This window comes from Arachis ipaensis, chromosome B08, assembly GCF_000816755.2.
Source record: "Arachis ipaensis cultivar K30076 chromosome B08, Araip1.1, whole genome shotgun sequence".
Taxonomy (NCBI): Eukaryota; Viridiplantae; Streptophyta; class Magnoliopsida; order Fabales; family Fabaceae; genus Arachis; species Arachis ipaensis.
The window spans coordinates 43,009,048-43,015,410 of NC_029792.2; the positions used below are offsets into that span (position 1 = coordinate 43,009,048).

Consider the following 6,363-nt stretch of genomic DNA (forward strand, 5'->3'; position numbering starts at 1 on the left):
AGAAATACAGTCCTGAGAATGCCATAGGCAATCCTAGAACTCCGTTATTCAATTATCCAACTTAAGTACTAAACAGAAGCCATAAACAGGGGCATGTATTCTAAATCTACCTAACTTACTCAAATTCAATCCTAATCTAACACCCAACCATTTCTCTATTTCCTCCATCAATCATAATGCAACAGAAACATGCAACCAAACAAGTTCACGCACAAGTAATGAGCAGATAGTATAAATAGCAAGTATAAGAGATAGCAGGTGATATATATCAATTAGGCATACCCAGGAAATGCATAGCAATCAAAACAAACAAATTCATATGATGCATGCCTGTCCTATGGCTGATAGGGCCCATCTGTCGGTTATCCAGCCAACCCGAAAATTTATACATGCCCGGTCACCCTTATGACGTAGGGTTAACAGAGTATTGAGAATCAACCTGGAACACGTGGTGGCGAGCCACGGTTTTTACCCAGGGAAACTCATATCTCAGATATCATCATTCATAAGCCATTTCATAGTCATAATCATTATTTAATCATTCATCAAGCCATGGCATGTTAACTCCTTTTATTAACAACCTCTCTTTCACATTTTTCATCATCATTCCCTTATAATTCATCTTGATTACCCTTTCCGGGTCCTGACCAAACTATTTATCGAAATCTTCTCAACCTTCTTAATATCGAATAATCTTAAAATCAACCCAACCCTAACATTAAATCAATCATATCACACGAAGATTAAACTTTAATTTCTCGAACCCATGACTATCACTAAGACATCCTCGACACTCTATTTTCTTTTCTGTTTTTAATATAACAAATGAACTCGGAATTGCACAAACTTTATGTCCAGGCATTCATCCTGAAATAATCTTTCTAACAAACTAAAGATCATAATTTTTTGATTTCTCTAGCCTCAGGAATAAAGAAAAAACAGTGACTGCTTTGCAGTGCATAAAACCAGAAAAACAGCAGCAGCATGTAATATTCAAAATTCAATATAAATTTCACGTTAAATCCAATGACTTTAAAAATTAATGTAGTTAAACTTTACTCATCCAGATTTCTTTCTAAATTGGTTCTGAGTCAATGCCATTTTTAACAAAGAAGATACATTACCTGGAAGTTAAGTAAAAATGAGTCAAAATCTGTTTTAGAAACCAACAAGCGTAGTACCTTTCAATTTGAATAACTTTTATTACAAAACTCCAATTAAGTTAAATTTTGATTTGGGAACTCCTAGCTCATCCAGAAACAAGTGTGTCTTGGTTGCAACCCAATTTCTATTCAATTCTAAGAGCTACAAGCATTGGAAGTTGATGCATAGCTTGCTGAAATCTGTTTCTTTTCAGCTTTGACCACCAATATTAAAAAATTTACAACTCCCAATCCTCAACTCTTAAAATTCTGAAGTTTTTGATAAATAAAGCAAGTTAATAAAATTTTATAACAAAATTGGTTCGCTCCAAAACTCAACTCGTAGAAGTCGCAGCAAGACAACCAAGTTGCTGCCCTGTTTGACCTTTTCTGCTGCAGGACAGATTTAACAACCTAACTTTAAAAATTTGCCATAAATTGTATATTTAACAAAAAGGTCCCAAATTTTCCAGTTTAGTTTCTTATATTCCCAAGTCTAGCCCAAACTTGGTCTTATGCAATTCCGATCATTACATAATTAGTTACAGCATATGCAATACCACCACAACACAACTCTACATCGTTATTAACAAACACCAATCCTAATCCATCATAAATAAATATAAGAGCACACCATTAATAACTTCCACACCTCATAATTACAATGTATATCCACCAACAAATCTATTCCAACAACATTACAAGGCTAATCATTTAATACAACAAACAATTCAACTTATCCTATGGTTCCTCGAACCTAAGTTTTCACAACACCGTAAATATTAAACGTGCGAAACTTAAACCATACCTTGGCCGATCACTTAATTCACCCAATGCAGCCTCTCAACACAAAATCACAGCCCCTCCAAGCTCAATCAAACAGCCCCAAAGCAAGCCTTATCACCAACAAAACTCCAAGTAATCCAAATTCAAGTCCAATGAATAAACACCCTCTTAAACTACACCTAATACACACACACACACACACACATATATATATATATATATATATATATATATATATATATGTTCCAATTCAGTTTTCTATTACCAAAAACAAGATTGAGTTAGGGTTAGGGTGTTCTTACCATACCCATATGCTCAATAGCTTGAGCCCACAAGTTCCGGAAGCTAACTTGAACCTAGAACATAGAAATTGGACAAGATTCACCATAGGTTTTCAAGTTTACCAAAGAAAGAGGGATAGGGATTCTGAACTTAATAGGAGGCTTACCAATGAAATTGTTCATATAGAAAGGTAGAGCTTGACGCGCTGAGCGCGTGGCCTTAAACGGTGCGGCGATCGGAGCCCAGACGGAGGAGTTATGGTGGTGAGAAGGAAAGGTGAGGGTTGGGTTTCTTCTCCTCCCCCCTTGCTGTTTGTGTCGTGACTTTAGTGAAATGGAGAAGATGAAGCTGCTGCTTCATTTATGTTATGGGTCCGGTTGGACCAACGGGTCCGATTTGGGCCCCGGTTTAACCGGTTCGGCCCTTCCGGTCCGATTCTAGGCCAAATTTTCGAAATTGGTATCAAAATTCTCGTTTCGACGAGCTCTATCCTATTTTGATATTAGTTTTACATTTTTAGCTTTCTTAATAAAAATTCAATTTATTAGCTAATAATTTACCGATTTTAGCGGGGTTTACATCCTACCCACCTAATTAAGAATTTTGTTCTCAAAATTCGGAGTGAGTTACCTGAAAAGAGGTGTGGGTAGTCCTTTTGCATCTCTGATTCAAGCTCCCAGGTATGTTCTTCAATATCAGCCCAACTCTAAGCTACTTTCACTAAAGAAACTTCCTTTCCGCGGAAACGTTTGGTGCTGGTATCATCAATCCTAACCGGAGTTACTGGAAGCGTCAGATCTTCTCTCACTTGGACTGATTCTGGCTCTAGGACATGACTAGGATCAAAAGTATATTTACAAAGCTGCGATACGTGGAACACGTCATGCAGGTTCGAAAGATGTGGTGGTAATGCGATCCTATACGCCACTGGTCCAATTCTCTTCAGGATTTCGAATGGCCCAATGTAACGGGGATTTAACTTCTTGGTTTTGATGGACCTCCCTATTCCAGTGGTCGGAGTCACCTTCAAGAAGACGTGTTCTCCTTCCTCGAACTCTAAGGGCTTCCATCTTCAGTCAGCATAGCTCTTCTGACGGCTTTGAGCTTCAAGCATTCGACTCCGAATTCTCTTTATTTGCTCAGCGGTTTCACTTACCATTTCCGGTCATATCAAGCTCTTTTCTCCTGCTTCGTACCAACATAATGGAGACTGACATTTTCTTCCATACAAAGCCTCATATAGAGCCATTCTAATACTTGCATGATAGCTATTGCTATAAGCAAATTCTACCAGAGGCATATATCGACCCCAGCTCGCCAGTTGATCCAAAACACAAGCTCTTAACATGTCTTCCAAGGTTTGGATTGTTCTTTCTGATTGGCCATCTGTCTGAGGATGATAGGCAGTGTTTAGGCTTAATTGAGTGCCAAAAGCTCGCTGAAATACACCCCAGAACCGTGATGTAAAGCGAGGATCTCTATCCGACACAATGGTGGAAGGTACGCCATGTAACCTCACAATATTCTTTATGTATAAGCGCGCCAACTCCTCCATAGAACAACTTATCCGAATAGGCAGAAAATGAACTGACTTGGTCAATCGGTCTATAACCACCCAAATGGCATCACAACCTGTGCGAGTCCTTGGTAAGCCCAATACAAAATCCATAGCAATGCTCTCCCATTTCCATTGTGGGATTTCCAAAGGTTGAAGGGTTCCTGCTGGCCTTTGGTGTTCAATCTTGACTTTTTGACAAGTTAGGAATTTGGAAACATGTAACGCCACATCATTTTTCATTCATGGCCACCAGAACATCGTCTTTAAGTCTTGGTACATCTTGGTGCTTACAGGATGAATGGAGAACCCGCTCTTGTGAGCTTCCTCCAATATGCTTTGTCACAAATTCCCGACATCTGGCACAATTATTCGGCCCTTGAACCTCCACAACCCATCTTTATCTTCTGACACTCTCCATCACTTGCCTTTCTCAATCGCCGGCAAAATCTTATACAATTTTTGGTCATTCTAATGAGCCTTTATCAGTTCAGCCTTGAAGTCACTTGAGATCTGTAATTGGCTTAGGCATAAAGTCCCAAACTCCTCTCTGATTCCCAATTTCAATCCTTGGAAGGCTCTCAACAACTCTTCCTCTCTCAGCATCATCCAAGCAGCATATAGGAATTTTCTACTCAAGGCATCCGCCAATACATTCGCCTTTCCTGGATGATAGTTTAGCTCGAAATCATAATCCTTCAGGAGTTCCATCCACCTCCTCTGACGCATATTCAATTCTTTTTGTTCAAATAGGTACTTCAGACTCTTATGGTCCGAGAAGACTTGAAATTTCACTCCATAAAGATAATGCCTCCAAATCTTCAAGGCAAAGATAATGGCTGCAAGTTCCAAATCATGAGTCGGATAGTTTCTTTCATGTGGCCTTAACTGACGTGAGGCATAAGCTACAACCTTATGATGTTGCATCAATACACATCCTAAACCTTTTAAGGACGCATCACAGTACACCTCGAATGGTTCTCTCGGCTCAGACAACACTAATACAGGGGCGGTAGTCAATCTCTGCTTTAAGGCAAGAAAACTCTCCTCGCACTCGAGAGTCCACACAAAAGGAACATCCTTCCTGGTCAGCTTAGTCAAGGGTAAAGCGAGCTATGAAAACCCTTTAATGAACCTCCGATAATAATCCGCCAAGCCTATGAAACTCTTGATTTTCGTCACTGAAGTTGGCCGCTCCCAATTCATCACCGCCTCAACCTTAGCAGGATCCACTGCTATTCCTCGCTTACTCACCACATGACCAAGAAATTTTACCTCAGACTTCCAAAACTCACACTTGGATAGCTTGGCATACAGCTTCCTATCCTTCAAAATTTGTAGCACTGTTCACAAGTGTTCTGCATGCTCATTCTCGGTCTTAGAATAGATAAGAATGTCGTCAATAAACACAACAAACTTATCCAGATACGGATGGAAAATTATGTTCATGTAATCCATGAATATCGCCGAAGCATTAGTTAGTCCGAAGGACATCACGGTATACTCATAGTGGCCATATCGCGTTCTGAAGGCGGTCTTAAGGATATCCTCATCTCTGACCCTTATCTGGTGGTATCCAGATCGCAGATCAATCTTGGAGAATACGCCAGGTCCCTGTAATTGGTCCATCAGGTCATCAATCCTTGGCAGCGGATATTTGTTCTTCACTGTAACTTTATTCAGCTGCCTATAGTCAACACATAAGCGCATGGTTCCATCTTTCTTCTTCACCGGTAATACTGGCGCACCCACGGAGATACACTTGGTCGGATAAAATTTTTACCCAACAGATCCTCCAATTGAGACTTCAATTCAGCCATTTCTAGAGGTGACATCATGTAAGGAGCACTCGAGATTGGTCCGGCCCCAGGTACTAAATCAATAGCAAACTCAACTTCCCGTTTTGGTGGAAATTCATCAATATCATCAGGGAACACCTCTGAAAACTCACACACAACTGGGATTTGTTCCAAGTTCTAATCATCACCCGAAACACCCACAGCCAACAATAATATCCCCTGACATTCAGCCCCAGAACAGTTCACCATCATAGAATTCAAGTAGTAGTTGTTCACTACAACCGGCCCTTCAGTGTCTTCAGGCATGAAATACACTGTTTTCACCGAGCAATCTAGTAGAACGCGGTTCTTGGATAACCAGTCCAATCCCAGAATGAGATCAAGACCAGTCATCGGGTAAAAAATTAAGTTATGCACGAAATCACACCCTTGTACTCGAAAAGGAACTTGGGGGCACCGTAACCTAGTCACCATAGCCTCGTGGGTAGCATTGTATACCTTTAAATCATACCCCAGTACTACTATTTTCAATCCTAACTCATCAGCCTTCTCAAATGCAATAATAGTATGTAGGGGTGTTCAAAACCGATCCGGACCGATCTAAACCGACCAACCGAACCAAAAAAACTAAAAACCGAACAAATCGAAAACCGAAAAAACCGAAAAAAATACATTTTGCTGTTTTTATTGCGGTTCGGTTCGATTTTTGGTTCTGACAATGAAAACCCTAACCAAACCGAACCGAACCGGTATATTAAAAAAATCATAAAAAACCAAACCCCCCTCCCCCCCCCCCACC

At 40.1% G+C, this 6,363-nt stretch overlaps 1 long non-coding RNA gene across 1 annotated transcript; it reads right to left on the reverse strand.

Annotated features, from left to right (window-relative positions):
- Nucleotides 386-2,904, reverse strand: LOC110265489. The gene is made up of 4 exons (XR_002351634.1): nt 2,841-2,904; nt 2,231-2,284; nt 1,951-2,107; nt 386-439 (listed from the first exon to the last, which is right to left on the reverse strand). It is a non-coding gene; the product is annotated as an uncharacterized LOC110265489 (long non-coding RNA).